General features: G+C 43.8%; 1 long non-coding RNA gene across 2 annotated transcripts; it reads left to right on the forward strand.

Annotated features, from left to right (window-relative positions):
• The first annotated feature begins 6,571 nt into the window (after positions 1-6,571).
• Positions 6,572-14,428, forward strand: LOC115320974. 2 transcript variants are annotated; one of them, XR_005715798.2, is made up of 3 exons: positions 6,572-6,651; positions 6,715-6,868; positions 12,210-14,428. It is a non-coding gene; the product is annotated as an uncharacterized LOC115320974 (long non-coding RNA). The 2 variants fall into 2 exon arrangements; XR_003918742.3 differs by having other exon boundaries at positions 6,715-6,864.
• The last annotated feature ends 1,893 nt before the right edge of the window (positions 14,429-16,321 follow it).

Genomic DNA, 16,321 nt, shown 5'->3' on the forward strand with positions numbered 1-16,321 from the left:
CATTGCGGTATGGGGGAACATGCCATTCCTCTACTTAATTTCAATGTACAGCATTGACAGCACTAGAACCGTCTAGATAGGTACTCCTTAGCTGTGAAACCTTTTCTTTCGGGGGTCCCTCCAGGAACCTGCTTGACGGGCTTCTTTTTAATGTCTAGTACATCAACTACAGAACTAACAATGACGTAAGAATGAAGGTTGTTACATGAACTAACGACGCTAGAATATTTTTATATGAATCATTTTAAAATAATAAAGTCATGGCACAAAATATAGCAACTTTAAAATTATTCCGATAAAAATGAAGGCAGTACTTTTTTATTAAAAAATAAATGATTTCGAATATTGAAGCAGCTGCTATAAACTTATTGTGTTATTGAAATTATCAACGAATTGAAATCTCTTGGAGGGATATTTTCGGGTCATACGACATGGAAAAAAGCAGATCGATTATGTTCATTCTATGGCGAACCACACTGTGACACTAGTACGACGTCACAAAGCCATGTTTGCAACCAAAGCTAAACGATTACTCTCCAACTCATTGTTTCACTCACATATCAGTTACTGTGCCCCCCCCCCTCTCTATGTTGAGCAACAATCATTACAAACCTGAAAAATAATTCATGCAGACATATAACCCGAGTAATAGAAAACTTGAAAGTCTCATGAAAACAACGCATACTCCGTAAATTAAAAAAACACCACATCCTCAACCCTCATGCAAAACTTTAAAAATCTTAGATATGCAAGCTCAGTCTGATACAGGTACACGGCAACCAAGCGAGCACTCACACACGTTCCTCGTCGCACCGAGTTATTGATAAAAAAAAAAACCTCTGCCCTCTGTTTATTGTGCGCATTCACATCTGGTGCAATTGACAGCCAGATTACTCCATACGAGATTCGACTCAACCTTATAAAGCTTGAATCAGAGGTCTGAGACCTCAGTTTGCGTATCACAAAGAAGTGTGTCGATCTGGAATGTTGCAGCTATCTTTCACTCTTCGACTTCCCTTGGCTTCAAGGAAGAAAATTCTCAAGGTGTAAGAATGCAAATGTTCAGCATTTGAAACACCCACAGCATACCTCTGAGATAGTTTAGGAAAGCTACAGAAAACAAAATTTTAAGTGTTTTTTGTTTTGTTAATATTCGGTTGGGTAGACCTTAGAAGCTCAGATTTTTATGGCGGTTTAGGCGCAACAAAACGTGTGTCGCAGATTGGTTGGGTAGCTCGGAAACCATTAGACAAACCGTCACAAGGAGTTGTAGCAAAGTTGGCTGTGTGAACTAATCGTCCATTTGTAGGCAGCGTCAAGAATCCTTTCAACATTCCTTTGTCTGGAAGGCTCCAGAAACGTTTAGCTGGTGGGCCGAAGCTTTGTACAATATTAAATCGGACAGACTTGATATAGTGACCTCGGTGCAAACGATTACAAGAATGTTGAAGACTAGGGTAAAAGTGATATTTAAAAAAAAAAAAACTTTTAGAGGTCTGTTTAGATTGGTAAATAACTTGTGCTTTCCTGTCCTCTCCTATGTATCTCTCTTCTTTGACCTCGTCCCAGTCACGTTGTTTTTCAGCGTGAACTTTTACCAACTTGTCCAAACACAAATTTTGATATACTCGTTTTACATTGCTTAGAGTGATTTTAGGACAGTAAAGCAAACAAAACAAAAAATAGAGCAGAAGAATTTGATGTTGCCGATAGAAATAAAAGAGGGGTGTTTGCCGTTTTGCCAACGCAATCTTTTATTGTCAGTGTTTAGGCTGCTGTGGTCACCTTGTTCCCGTCGTGCACAAAGAATATTAAGAAGAGAAGACAGAACTTATTGCTACCCTTAAGCGCTGAAGTTAACTTCGGTAGTGAAGGGAGTAACAGTACGAAGGCAGCTTTAGCTTTCATGCTCTTGCTAAAAGACTCCAAGCCACAGCTTAATGTCGCTTTGCGGTAAACGAGAATGGGACGTGGCACTATGTCCTCTCGGATTTTCTTAAAAAATCTATTAAAATCCAAGAGGTTCAAAATCTGTTATCGCTCAGACGCTTCGAGGGCCCTCCAACCCTTCCCTACAAAACCCTGCAAGTTGAAATTGCTATATAAATTTCTTTTTATTATTTATTTTTTATTTTTTACAGATTTGTTTTAAAAAAGCCATGAAAGCTACAGTTATGCGGTTTGTGCGAGTGAGTTTTACGCCGAGGGGGACATTATGTGGGTGGCTAATTTTTGCGATAAGTCGGCTAATTAATTAAAATTTGTTAAATAACTTTCTTAAGTAGTGAAAATGGACATATGGTTCGAAACAGAAACTTGCTGAGCGTTGTCAAAAACCACTAAATGAGTCGTTTTCAGAAAGACTTTCAGCACTTGAGAAGGGTAGTAGTGCACTAATGTTGCCACTCGTGGAACAGATACAAGGCCAGTGGTCGCGGTAAGGCGCCCGCGCAATTTTTCTGTCTCCTATTTAGCCCCAGCCTTGCACCTGCTCCACGAGTGGTAACTTTAGCGCTAATGCACTTCTCACTCGCTCAAAATCTTTCTAAAAATTGCTGACAGGGGTTTTTAAAAACGCTCAGCGATTTTCTAATTGGAACTTAAGACTATTTTTACTACTTAAAAAGTTATTTAACAAATTTTACTTAATCATCCTACTTATCGCAAAGGTTAGCCATCCATAATAATGTCCCCCTGGCCGTATTACTCACTCGCACGAACAGCATAAGTGTAGCTTTCATGACTTTTTTTTTTTTAATCTGTAAAGAATAAAAAAAAAAAAACATTGTATACTAAGAAGCCATGTTATTTGCTGATATGCTCATGTTTTAATTTCGAATTTGCATCGAATAATGATTGCTCGAATAAGTTGATTTAGTTCTTAAATTTCCAGTGTTCGAGTTTTTAAATAATCGACACATCCAATGCTGAAGAACAAAATCTATGCTTCATTCAATAACGGTCTCCATATGGGGACCACGTCCTCGCACGTTTCTGCTGAATATGAAGCAAGCCTGCCTTAACACGGTGTTAATAACTACGCATTTTAATGAAAAAAAGTACTTTGATTTCTGTATTCCTTGAACAAATCAGTTGTACTCAAGTTCCTTCGAAGCGCTTAATGAAAACACGCAAACCACGTATGGTGCCAGTGTTGTAGGCATTACAAAAAAAAAGTAAGTAAAATACGCTATTCGTTAATTGCAATATAAAGGAAAGCATCGCCGACCTATGTTACCTCGCAGTAATAGGCAGGGTTGTAAAAGTTACTTAAAAAATGTACCTAAGATACAGTTACAGTTACTCCTACGAAAAGGTACTTAGGTACGCACCTAGGTACTTGGTTAAAGATGTACCTAGGTACAGGTACAGTTACTTTAAAGATACTGTCTTTATTTACCTTCCCCTAATGTATAAAAATATATTGGAAGTAGAGCTTTTATACTAAGGATACACTAAAAAACGAGTTCGATAAATGTGCTTTATTGGTGTCAATGCGATGTCCACATCGGTGTGGAGTCATGTGCCTTGACCCCAAGCTCCAATTGGTTCACCGAGTCCACAGCTTCCACTCTTTACCATGTCACGCCGAAACCGCCGAAACTCGCTTATAGACGTTCTTGGCCTCAAAGCCGGTGCTGACGCCGACGGGCCCAGGAGACGTCGGCCGCATGAAGAAACGCATGAATCGAGTGCATATGCACCTAACCTTCACGACGACGAGCGAAAGGCTTCAAGCTTCCTCGTTTTTTCTTTTTCTTTCGTTAGTCAGTAGAAAAATGAGATTTTTTGTTTTTGTTTTTTCTTTCTTCCTTTGGAACTTTCTCAGTTCTGATAACTGCAAGATTTAAGTCCGATTTATTGAGTGGAAACTGCATTATATATGCAATGTTACATTGCTTTACGATTGTAATTATAATTTATTTATAATTACATTTTATATCGCATTAATGGCAGAACAGTGCCACGACCAGGACAAGATACGGGCGACAGAAACTGCGCACATCGTTCAAGTTATCTCCTTCCTTGTATAGCTGACAGAGGAACTTCAAACACGCAATGAAGTCGATTTCAGTTGGAGATGAAGGAAGAAGGTCGCTATTTTTCCTAAGCGGAGTTCCAAAGCGATTAAATAAATTGGTATCGCTAGAACGGCATTGCTAATTCACACTCGCTCAAATGAACACCTACATTCACTAAAGTGTGTCGTTCGCTGAAACATCATAGGCGGGGCTTCATTCGCTAAAACGTTGTTCGATCAAGTCAGTGCCTCCAATGCCGTGCACAACTCAATGTTAATTACGGCACATGGTAGTGGGTTAATACTTCAAGATTTATAGTTTCTACCATTTTGACGAAGTGAATAGAAAAGTACCTGTAAAAAATAGCTTCACTTAGTTACAAGTTACTGAAAAATGTACCTAAGATACAAATACAGATACCGAGAAATTCAAGTACCTAGGTTTGTACCTCAGGTACAACTAAAGTACCTAGATACCGATTTCCAGTTACTTGTACCTAGGTACTTTACAACCCTGGTAATAGGAACGCCTTCCGTTGCTGCGATAAAAAGTAACCCCTTTACTCTTGCGTTCTTTTTTATTTATAAATTGATTGTAAGAGCGTTTTGGGGGGCAACAGCGTTTTTCGACACTGGGACAAAGGGCGTTGCGATGGGGTTTTTCTAAACTGGGACTTTTTGCTTGAGGAATGGTCACGCAAACTTTCGAAGGTACGTGAAATGAGTTCAATAATGAATTACTTGGCGCCTCCACTTTGTTATGGGCTTGAGTTGAGCTAGTTGGAGCAGTACTAGGATAGGGCCAGCTTGAACTTGAAAGGCAAAAAATCTATCTTTGTTTTTTACTTTTTTTCGCATCCCAAGTTCAGGCTGGCCCCATCCTAGCCTCTACTTCGTTCCAGCTTAAGGTGCTTATGTCCAGACGCACCCGACACTACGAGCGATGAGGCCAATCAAACCGCGTCAAAAGTGCAACTCACCAAGACTGTTTTGCTTATGATTGGTTCAGCGATGATAGCACATGTAACGAAACATAAGAAACACCATGATGGTGCCCTTTTAAAGCTCTCTCATTTGTCCCATGAGCTCGTGGCGTCGGCTGTGTCTGGACCTTTGGTAAAACGAAGTATAGAAACACGAAAACAATTTAAGTGCACTTTTTTTTGTTTCGGGGAAGATGTCAAAGTTAAATTTGGGGGTTTTACTTGCCAAACCAACGACGGGCATCTGGCACGCCCCAGCGGAGAACTGAGGATTAATTTGGACCACCTGGGGATCTTTTGACGTGCAACCGAAAGCTCGGTTACACGGCGCCTCCTCCGCCATAAGCCTCCGTCAGATTGCGGGCACCTAGGCCGAAATTCGAACCCGCCACATGGGGATCCGTAGGCCAGCGCTATCGCTTCGGAGCCACCGAGGCGGCTTTGGGGAAGATGTAACAAGTAGCTAACTATGTCACCCTTTATTTAAAATGCGTGACATAAGTGCGTTACCCGTTACTCTTATGGAAAAGTCAAGAGTACGTTACTGCGTTAAGCGCGATCCAAACCATCGTGTGTTTGTGCGCGCGCAGGTCATGCCCTTCCCGGAAATTCCGTATTCCGTGACGTTTTTGCTGTTTCCGGTGAGCTTTCTGTCACAAGCATGCGTGTGGGTTAGGTCGGTGAACTTTCGGCCAAGCGGAGTGCCAGACGACGAAAAAGCGCGGAGCCGGATGTGGTGCCCTCCGCCGATTGGCCGGGAGAGGATATAGGGGAGGAGCGCCCTACTACGTCACAGCACGTGTTCGTGCGCGTTCAGAAATAGTTGAAATCATCCAACTTCCTTATGCGCGCCCGGAAGGCCCAAGAGATCAGCGCGACATCCCGAAATACGCAATTTCCGGGAAGCGCACCATTTACACGCGCACAAAAACGCGTAGGTATGGATCGCGTTTTGCCGAAAGAAGTAACGCGTTGCCGGTAAGGCCGTTACCTAAAACGCGTTAACGCCTTCACTGTTGAATTCAAATTCCTTGAATCACCTACTGCCAGTTCTTTGCGCTTAATCTGTGGCCCCAATTATTTCTTAATTATTTCGGTGTTTTAGATAGCTAAGTGAATGAGAATGTACTGTCGTTCCAGCCAAATGGACCTTTTCCGAGAAGCGTTCTGCGCACGCGCGAGCGCCCGATGCCAAGCGGCGGAAGTCAGCACTAGAAATCAAGGAAATTCGGAAGGAGGCTGTGAATTAGCGAGTAGAACACGTAATTGCAACATATATATAATTATGTTACACAAAAAAAGAAAGCGGATGGAAAGAAAAACACGACGGTTGGGTGGACGCCGCGGATTTAAAGTCGCGTTGGTGGCGCGACCAGTCAACAACTCGGTAGGGAAAAAAAACCTAGAATGGCGCGAATGGCGGCTGTACCTCTAATCGCTGTAGTCGTCAGCTGTGCAACCTGTTTTTGGTTTTGCGGTTTTGCGTGAACTGCGCGTCATGTTGTCAAACCACCCTACCTAAGGTATGCCAACAAACAACGTTGCCGTTGACTGTCGTAATTTTCACCGGCTTCGCTTCGATTTGGGCGGCTTGGATTAGAGAGTGCTCCCGCCTGACGCGGGTTAGACACTTCACAACAGGCAGAGGTAGGTCGTTTTCACCGTCCCTCGGAAAAGCATCGGTACCATAACATTACCGCTTTATCACAGTGTCACCGTCGCAGGACGAGAGCCACTCCGACAACGTTCTCCGACCACGGCCGCTTGATTCACCGTCGGGCCCATCGAGGGGCCGCGCTCCGACATACAACTCCGGCTACGTGGCTCCTCGGGTGCTACGAACGACATCGTATGAGTAGGGTAGGTAGTAAGTTCCACTTCGTAATCACTCTTTATTTTGACCTGTGCTAACTTGAGGATCGTGCTCGAAAGACACAGTCGTCGATACGGGCGTTGATTTTGTAGTACTTGTTTTCTTTTGGAACGACGGATGATAGGCGTCGGAGGACAGGGTCAGTGCACAGTGTGCTGAGCCATCTCACTGCACGAATGCATGTTAGCCCAGTGAAAATCCTTGATCGTGATACGTTTTATATGGCAAAACATACTTGAAGCTGTCATAAGACTCATAACTAATTATTCTAACAATATCTATTGCATACATGTCCAGTGATGTGATTGCTGCGCCAATTGCGCCAAACTGCGCCAAGGGGCGAACCCTGCTACATCCTGCTACATTTTGCCAAAATATGGGAAATCTGCGCCAAGCCTGCGCCAAAAGAGCAATTTTGGTCGGCTTTCAAGACCGAAACTAAACTGAGTACCGTAATTGAGTATGCATGAGCTAGGTAGCACAAGCGGCCGCCCAACAAAAAGTACCCTGTATCAATTTTCCTTCCGGTCTTGCATAGTTTTTCCCGCCACCTCTCATTTCACGCTCTCCTCGTTCATGTGTCTCGTCTCGCGTCTTTTTAGAAACAGTTTCAAAGATAGACGCGGTCGTGTGTTGACACTTTAGTGCTTCAGTCGTTGCGCAAAGCGCTCCAAGTACATTTTTGACCCTGAATCGCGATGTCCTGTTTTAACCTGACTCGCTGAGGTTCTTTTTTTCTGTGTGTTTAGCTTGTACCTTGCCTGCTGGCCTGGCAAGCACTTGCCGCTGGACTGTTTTTTTTCGTATGCTGGACAATGGACCGATCTCACTCGGCAGGTTGACTACGCCACCGCTGCCGCAATGCATCTAGGGAACTTTAGTATTTCTGCACGTGCGATAATCCTGTTGGAGCTCTGCACGTGTTAAACACGAGACGGCACGAGCCCTGGCATGCATGGCCTTCTGCCTCCTATGAGCTAAACTTATGTCGGCGTCAGGCATGCGCTGAACGTTTAGTGAGATCGGTCTATTACATTTTGCATACAATTTTGGGAACCAGTTGGCGACGGAGCGGAGTGGCATGGTGTCTGCTTCGATCGAACAGCCATCTCCGCTCGCGCGACGAAGCACGTGCAGATGCAAGCCTGCCGAAGTTGCCCTGATGTAACGGTGGGAAGCGGTTTTTCTGAATTGCTTGGCAACGGCCACAGCACTGTTCACTTGTGGGATGTCTCAATGTCTCTTTGGAGACATTGAAAGTGGGAATTCATTACAAGCCAAAGGCAAAGTGAGGCTTGCAGCAGCCTTGTAGAAAGTTTCTAAAAGCAAAAAGAAAAGCGCCCGCTAGTCTTAAAGGCGCCCTGCAATCATATTTAAGCGTCTACCTTTTTTGCGGTTTCCACGTCTCTTGGGGTTCGGGCAACCTAGCGGACACGGAGGGAGTAACTAAATATCAGTGCGTCATATTTTAAATGGACGACGCGGAAACCTCCTACCCCTACGAGGGCGACCCACGTTGCCAAAAGCGCGCGATATGTGACGTCTTTGGTCTTGGGCTTACTACTGGTCAGAACCGCTAAAATCTCTTTTTTTTTAGTCGAGATAAAAAATATAAGTGTCGCGAACCATTTCTATTATGTATGAAAGTAGTTTTTGTTCAGTCTTTTAGATCAGAAAAGAAACAAATGCAGTTTATAAAGTACGGAAACAAGAAATGACCAGTCGACATACCCGCCATCAAGCGGCGGAAAAAAAGCGCATACTAGAAAGGGCTAGTGGGATGAGGCGCCAACGAACGGTGAACGTAGAAAGGTCCCGGATGTACGTGGCGGCGCTGCGGTTGTATACCGGTACGAGGGTCCGACCGGTTCCGAGCGTTCCGAGGGCTTTCGGCGCGGGCTTGACTGGCGATTTTACCATTTGGCGTTATGGCAGCGTGAAGTGGCTCCCGTTCTGAACTGATATTAACCCCGTGTTTGCTGTCGTTTGTGGCCAATGAAATGTTATGCCGAATTAGTCTTTAATCGTGCAGCAAATGCAATGCGATCCGCCCTGGCCGTCCGCTTCATACAGCCTATCCAACACGTGCTTTAGCGGCGCCCTCTCGAGCCGTCGGCACGAAGTGCGGCAGCCGTGACGCTCGATGAGCCCACTACCCCTCCTCTAGTTTACGGCTACTCAAGCCAGGACCTACGACGTCATAAAGGAGGTTAGTTTTTGCTTGTTTTGTAATTCTAATTTGCATATAACTTCTAAAATAAAGCGAAATTTGAGAAAAGAAAAGTTTCATTAAGTTACTACGTTCAGGGCGCTCAGGATTGGTGCAAATTAAAAACCAGTCAAAAATTTGTTGCAGGGCCCCTTTAATGCACCTTTGTCTTGTGTAGAATTTCGCATTGCAGTGCAGTAGTTACGTGTTTCATCAGTCGGAGACAGCTTCCATTTATTATATAACTACGGTAGTCAACCTAATGCTGTGATATTTACTAATAAGCTGGTCATTTTCAAATAAATTTTAATATGTGCAGTTTGGTTATTTATCTATAACTGTACAGATATATCACTTAACTTAAGCGTCGCAAAATGTCATCTCATTGGCATTTCAGTTACATGTTGAAAGACTCCCAGGTGGCCTAACTTGACCATAATTTGTTTATTGCGGCGAGCGAAGTGTCTTTCGTTTGTCCAGCACTTAAAACAAATATGTTTATTTTTCTAAGAATATCTTCTCCAAAAGCCACTTTTGCTGCTCCTAAACACTGTTTTGGCCGCTCCAAAAGCAACTTTTGTTGCTCCAGAACACTGTTTTACCTGCTCCAAAGGCCACTTTTGCTGCTCCAAAACACCGTTTTGGCTGCTCCAAAAGGTGCTCCAAAACGGCTTTGGCCAATCACATCACTGCATGTCTTTTGCAGTTCGGTATGTATGGCATTGCCCCAAAGGTGGAAGTTGTTCAAATGAGAAGGAAATGAGTAATTGTAGAGTGAAAGTGTGACGTGTCCATTCCACCGGCAGCCGGTACTCTAGCCCAGGAAAGACATTTGGCGACGGTAACCCCCATGTCCGACTACACTCATGTTACTATAATATCGTCGTACCTTTTCGGATGCCGGATGCCGGCACCGAACCGACACATATTCGCCGGCATACCCTTTCTTATGCGGATGATATTGTACCTGTTTCCACCTGTCTAATTGCGGCATTAAGTATTTGCTGATTTTCTAACAGCTATGTTTATTTATTTGGTTATAATGTGTGCTTGAGAAAAATGACAGGCACCAACTGGCAGTATAAAAAGTTGAAAACGGACATGGTCAGAATTTTGTTTATGTTAAACAAGCATCTGCAAGAAAACTACAGCGGTCCATCTCGTATCCGAGAGTAGGTGTAAGAATAAAAGGGCGGCAGATGCTAGTGCCATCTGTGTATTAGCGAGCGCACCCCTTGTGCGCATCTCCAGCGTTGTCAAGAACTAGGACGCTCAAAATCCCAGACGAGCGTTGATAGAAAATCAGTTATTGAATCGAGCCCCCATTCTACGTCTTCTTTTTCGGGCCCCTGTCTCGCAATGTTATAACATCCTAGAACACGCGCCGCCGTAACGAGCAGAAAGTACACATGCCACTCTCGTACCGCTATGGGCTCCAAAAATCGCCGGTGTACCCAGCTGTTGCAGAACCAGCAAAAAGCCCTGCACACCAGCAAATGCGCAAGACAGTTGCGCACAGCTGACCCAAATTTGAATACCTACATGAACTACGCATGGTATAGCTCGATTTCTACAGTGCTCGCGTCCCACCCCGCTGACCCAGGTTCAATGCCCAACAGGGGATGATTCATTCTTACTTCAAAGTCAGCGAACACACAATTAGAAAAGGTTTCTGACATATTTCGAAAAGGTTTGGGAGTAGATTTAGAGAACGGTTTTGGAGAAGGTGTGGCGACAATGAGAGCAATATGCATTTCATGCTCAAAAATGTACACCTTCCTGACTCTAATAGTTTATTTTGCACTTACATTATACAAAATGCAACACTCTGCAATATTGCCCGCTATTTCTGTAGAAGACAGCCCTCCTCTTGTACCCGAGGCGTCATTTAACTTTTTGGGTATGGTTACACTCACTGCCGAAGATAAGATTTCTTTCGTCCCCATCACGCAACCGTAATCTACCTGAAATAGTAAGAAAACGGACTTTCAAATTTCCACATGGGGAATCACAGTACCACGGAAAAGAACCTGGCAATCAGACGTCCTGTGCCTTGACAGATTAGAGGGCACTGCTGGCAATTTGTTTCCAAACTACTATGGTGTCCCATCAACTAGAAATGTGGAACTGTGACGTAATGTCATTGGTACGACACTTAACATTTTTGCTCGTAGTTTCTGTGGTTGTCCCATGACATCCAAACTACTAAGATCATTAAAAAGAGTACTAGGTGTAAGTGTCAGAGTTGTAAATACAATCGTGTCTCTTTAATAGGAAATTCCCCAGAGAAAATGTTCATAATAACGAATCAAGGTAGCCCTGTCCATTTGTGCTTTGTTGTCTTCTTTTCCGCTTTCGAACTGACCACAGAGACCTCCAGCCTTGCATGTGCTCAGGTTAGTGCTATGATTGTAACCTAATTTACACTAATGGAGTCAGAAAAACCTTTCTGACCCATTTAAATTTTTCTTCGCTGTTTTTCTGCTCTCTCTTAAGGCCCAGGAACAAATACTGTCTTTGGTGGAGATCGCCTGCTAAGAGAGCTCAGAAATAGCTTTAAGTGAAGCCTTCCTGGAACAACCATTGCTAAGCAACTCGGGGCATGTTTAGCAAACCTCCACATTTTACCCTGATAGCATTTGCCAATTGCCTCTGTGCATTTATTGTTTTTGTGTGTCCATTCGCAACTTTCAGCGATAGTGGTGCAGCGGTGTGAGTCATGTTCCCTAGCTCGTGGAGGATAGATTGCCAAATAAAGATTCTGGCCAGCTCTTCTTTCGGGCAAAATTATATTGCATATGTCTCATATATTTGCATCACTTGTGCGTGGAGCCTGGCCACGTTCTGGTTCATACAAATGACGGCCATTTTAACTGGTGCCAGCACACCCCCTTTAGACCGTGAAACTTGCAAATAATTCCAATGCGAATAGTTCCAGCCTGTTTAGAGAGCAGATTGCAGCCAGAAATAAAAACCCAAGTCCCTATGTATGTTTGGATACAGGTAGGTGAGTTCAGATTCCTGTAGGAACAACCTATATATAACAACTGAGAAGTTAGGAATAAGGAAAAAAAATGGCTGTATAAACTTTAGTTCATATATGCATGCATTTTGTTTTTACAGAGCTGGACCAGGAGGATACCATTGGACTGTTAATGATGTCCAAGACTTGTGACGGGTTCAGGTCATGGGATCTAAGGACTGCTGAGATGCAGCTGCAGATCTAATCCACAAGGTGACAAGGAGATGGAAGTTCAAGCAGTGAATCTGGAAGGACGACAGCTGTCTCCTAGTTCTTCACAAAACAGAAAACAATGTATTTATTACGCAATGCTTTCAGAGCCTCCTGTATTCATATCATGGATGGTCCTGATGTCCCTGTGATTCTAAAGCAATGAGAAGAAAGGCCACCATCTGAAAATGAAACTCATTGACAAGTTCTTTGCGGTATTTGTGAGAGTGACGCTACAAATGGTCTACTCCTTTGATGTGTGATAATGAGTAGGCTTCCCCACTCGCATCAAGCTTTACCGCCCGACACCTGTGTTCTCAGGTGAAATTGTGCTGTTGTGTGTAAAGCTTTATTGCTTTGCACCGGAATGCGTGCAGAAGCTGTGGAGCATCAGTTAGCTCAATGTTGCTCACTGTTATGGCTCTTTGGTTACGAGTTATAGATATGGGGGACCCTTAAAGGGATGCTGAAGCGAAATTTGAATTTCCCAAAACACGCGGCAAAAGCGTGCAACGGGATGCTACAAACACCGAAACATCCCTCAATCGGCGATATCTCGAACGGATGACCGTATTTTAAAAAAAAGAGGCGCATTTGGCAGGAATGTTGACGTCATGTTTCTCTGAGAAGGAGAGGGAACGGCCTCTTGTCTTCTCCGCCTCGCGGCCTTGAGGGAGCGAAGCGAAGAGAGAAGGAAACACGGTATCTTGACGTCACGCGCCTCGTCGGCCTGGTTCAATCTCGACCTCTTTTTCCAAAAATACGGCCGTCCATTCGAGATATCGCCTTGCGAGTAGTGTTGTAGGGATTGTAGCGTCCCGCCTACATCCCCTGCATTGTTTTTTTTAAATCCAATTTTCGGTTCACCATCCCTTTAAAGTGAATTAATTGAACCACGATAGCACTTTTACTGTGATCAGGAATTTCTCCCCGAGATGTTGCTGCCTGCCATTACTCTTTTAAAATATTTATACATTATAGTTTGGTCTACCCCCAACTGATAAGGAAGGGGAGACGTTTGTCACTTCAAGCCAGCATGAGTCTATTGGAATGGAAAGCTTGATACTAGAGAGTTCTATAGAACATTTTCCACAATTTGGATTGATAGCCTGATCCAACCCCAGCCAGCCGCAAAATGAGGCCTTGTATTGGATTGAGTTTCAAAAATGGTTCTCTAAAACCCTCTAATGTCAAAGGCAAGCACCTGTGGCTGTTTGTAAAAATAGGGACAGCTATTCTTCCCTGTGGCACGACGCTGGTTAGTATTTACTGTAAACGACTAAATTTTCGCGAATCGCCTACAATTCGCGAAAAATATGTCCCACGTACAATTCGGGCAATATGTGAACGCTACGAAAGCTACACTCGATTCACGAAAATTGGAACCCGCAAATAATTTCAAATTTTCAGCTTTGGCCTGATTCGCGAAAATTAAGTCGTTTACAGTATAGTTGCTCTGCTTTCTTTGCCATTCGAAAAGTTACAGGCCACATTGGGGTGGCAGTAATTAAATTCTGTTTTGGCAGCCCTCTTCCCATGGCTCTGAATGGCTTGGCTGCAGCACAAATATTTTGAAACACGTGCCAACAGGTGCAAGTTCCTCATAAAATAAATGAAAAGGCATGCAGGACCTCTCATATGATTACCTGCATGTGCTCCCAGTGAAAGTTTAGTGCACAGTCAATGTTTTCTAAATATTTCTATACACAAAGTTAAAGTTCAGGTGCCATTAGGCATTAAATGTTTATACATTTTGAGGTACACGTCTTCCAAATATGGGATTGAAACATACTCTCATTATAATTGTCATGCCAACCTAGCTTCATAAAATACCCTCGGTTCCAACCAACGTTGTACTGAGCAGATGTGAGCTGCTTTTATCTCTTTTGTATGGTCGTCAATTTATCTGCTGGCATATGCTTTGTCTTACGAGTGCTTCAGAAGGCACATTTCCTGAATTTGGCTTGTGTGCCATCTTGTGCAGGCATATTTGAAATCTGTGTAGTCTAAATGATTGTATAAATGTTATAAGAGCATATTGCAACAAAATGTATTATTTGGCAGCTGGTTGCAGGCTAATAATACCAATAAAATAGAGCTTCGAAACATCTGCGATGTTTTCCTGCATCATCATAGACACACAATAGTTTTGTAAGTGCCAATTTTCCAGGCAGACTTCTTAGACTGTAACACTATAGCACATGGCTTACCACGGCAAGCTTTGTCTAAACCAAGTTGGTGATAAAGGAAGTGGCAGGCCAACACTCATTTAGTATGGAAGGAGCATGTATCGACCATTTTTAGTACTCGGCAGAGGCAGTAACTGCAGCTACGACCTCCATCCTTCTTTCAGAAAGTTGCCAGTTGCTGACGTAGGAGAAAGTGGCCATAAAACTATGCTTAACTAGAAAGCGGACAATACGCTTCTTTTAATAACATATTAGTTGTTTCTGTCACTGATACCGTGGTGAAATCCAATAGGTTATGTAAGGCTGCGCTAAGATAGGTTGTTGCGCGAACTTTTTTTGCAAACCTGACCAATCCGACCATGTTCAGAGTCGCAAGTGCTCATTCAGGAACCCTGATCCTCAATGAGCACTGCAGTTTAACTTACACAATATTTTCCGCAGACAAAAGTACCATTCCACCCTAGAGTTTTTGGTTGAAACTGGTAGCATGATACACTTTCTCTTCGTGGAATTGTTGTGTAGTCTGGTACAAGGACCGACGACCTCAGGAAAACAAGGCATGCTCAATATGATGAGTTAGCCAGGCAGCAGCTCCTCACTGACAAACCCCTCATCAAGGCTGACGGTTTCAATGTTTTATCCTTGCAAGAGTGGTGTGGTTTGTCCAAATACCAATGTCGCGCATCTTGCACCGACACATTGTCATCTGGTATTTATCCTGATAAGAGTGTGCATGGTGTGCATATCTCCATGAACCAGTACACTGAGAAGCTCATTTTCATGCGGGTGATAAACCAGTCTTTTTTAAGGGATACTGTCCTGAAGGGCCGACGAGCACGGAGCACCTGCTGGTGGGAAGACCCTCTCCCAGTGACCTTCTTTCCATTCCTTGTCGCACTCTTTTCTTCTTACCCGAAAGGAGGAAGTCTGGAAGCTGATCTCTGCCAAAAGGAAGAGGACTCTCCTCCTGTTTTGGATGAAAAGGAGAAGTTGAGGGGCGTTTTCCTGCTCTCTACCTGTTGGTCGGCCTAGTCCCTTCTTTGTTAAACCTTCTACACGACCCCGTCAGAGGACGTTGCAAGAAGGTTTTGGAGCTTGCGTGGGGAATTAGAAACAATGAAAAGTGGCCGCCAATGGGAAGCACGAGGAGGAGGTGATAGAACTGGACAGAAGTTTGCAACTAGACGTCACGGCTAAGTGGCATTGATGGCCATTACCATCATGCCTTGCGCGCCCCCTCTGGATAAGCAGTGAGCGTGCATATTTCAACATGCAGTCAATTTTGATATGTTTGCATTTTCAAAAATTTAAATAAATGGAGATGTTAGCCACTCGAAGGCATGACCGGCTACTCCATTACCATTGAAGAAAATATTAGAAATTAAACATTTCAAACATAGATGCAGTGCATCTCAGCACCCACACACCCCTCTTCCCCCATTCCCATTCTATTGTCTTGGTATCCCACAAGCTCAACATGCACAGCAACAGCACCGTCCTTCTTTACAATTGGATACTGGAACACTTCACTTGTTGCATCTCGCCCTCGACTCGAGATTCCCTTAAAGGTCGACCAACAAGCAGAGAGGAAGAAACTTTTTCTTGATTTCCTTTTTCCATCCAAAAAAGAAGGAGAGCCATCCTCCTTGCGGTGGAGGTTAGCTTCCAGACCTGCTCCTTTTGGATGAGGAGGGCAAAGTGCAAGAAGGAATGGGGGAAAGGACATTGAGAGAGGGTCTTTCTTCTTGCAGAAGATGCTTCGTGCGCGTCGGGCTTTGAATTAGTATGGTCATTACGCAGTCTTAGGTTGCCAG

The sequence above is a fragment of the Ixodes scapularis genome, unplaced genomic scaffold, assembly GCF_016920785.2.
Source record: "Ixodes scapularis isolate PalLabHiFi unplaced genomic scaffold, ASM1692078v2 PGA_scaffold5__190_contigs__length_132052651, whole genome shotgun sequence".
NCBI classification, from domain to species: domain Eukaryota; kingdom Metazoa; phylum Arthropoda; class Arachnida; order Ixodida; family Ixodidae; genus Ixodes; species Ixodes scapularis.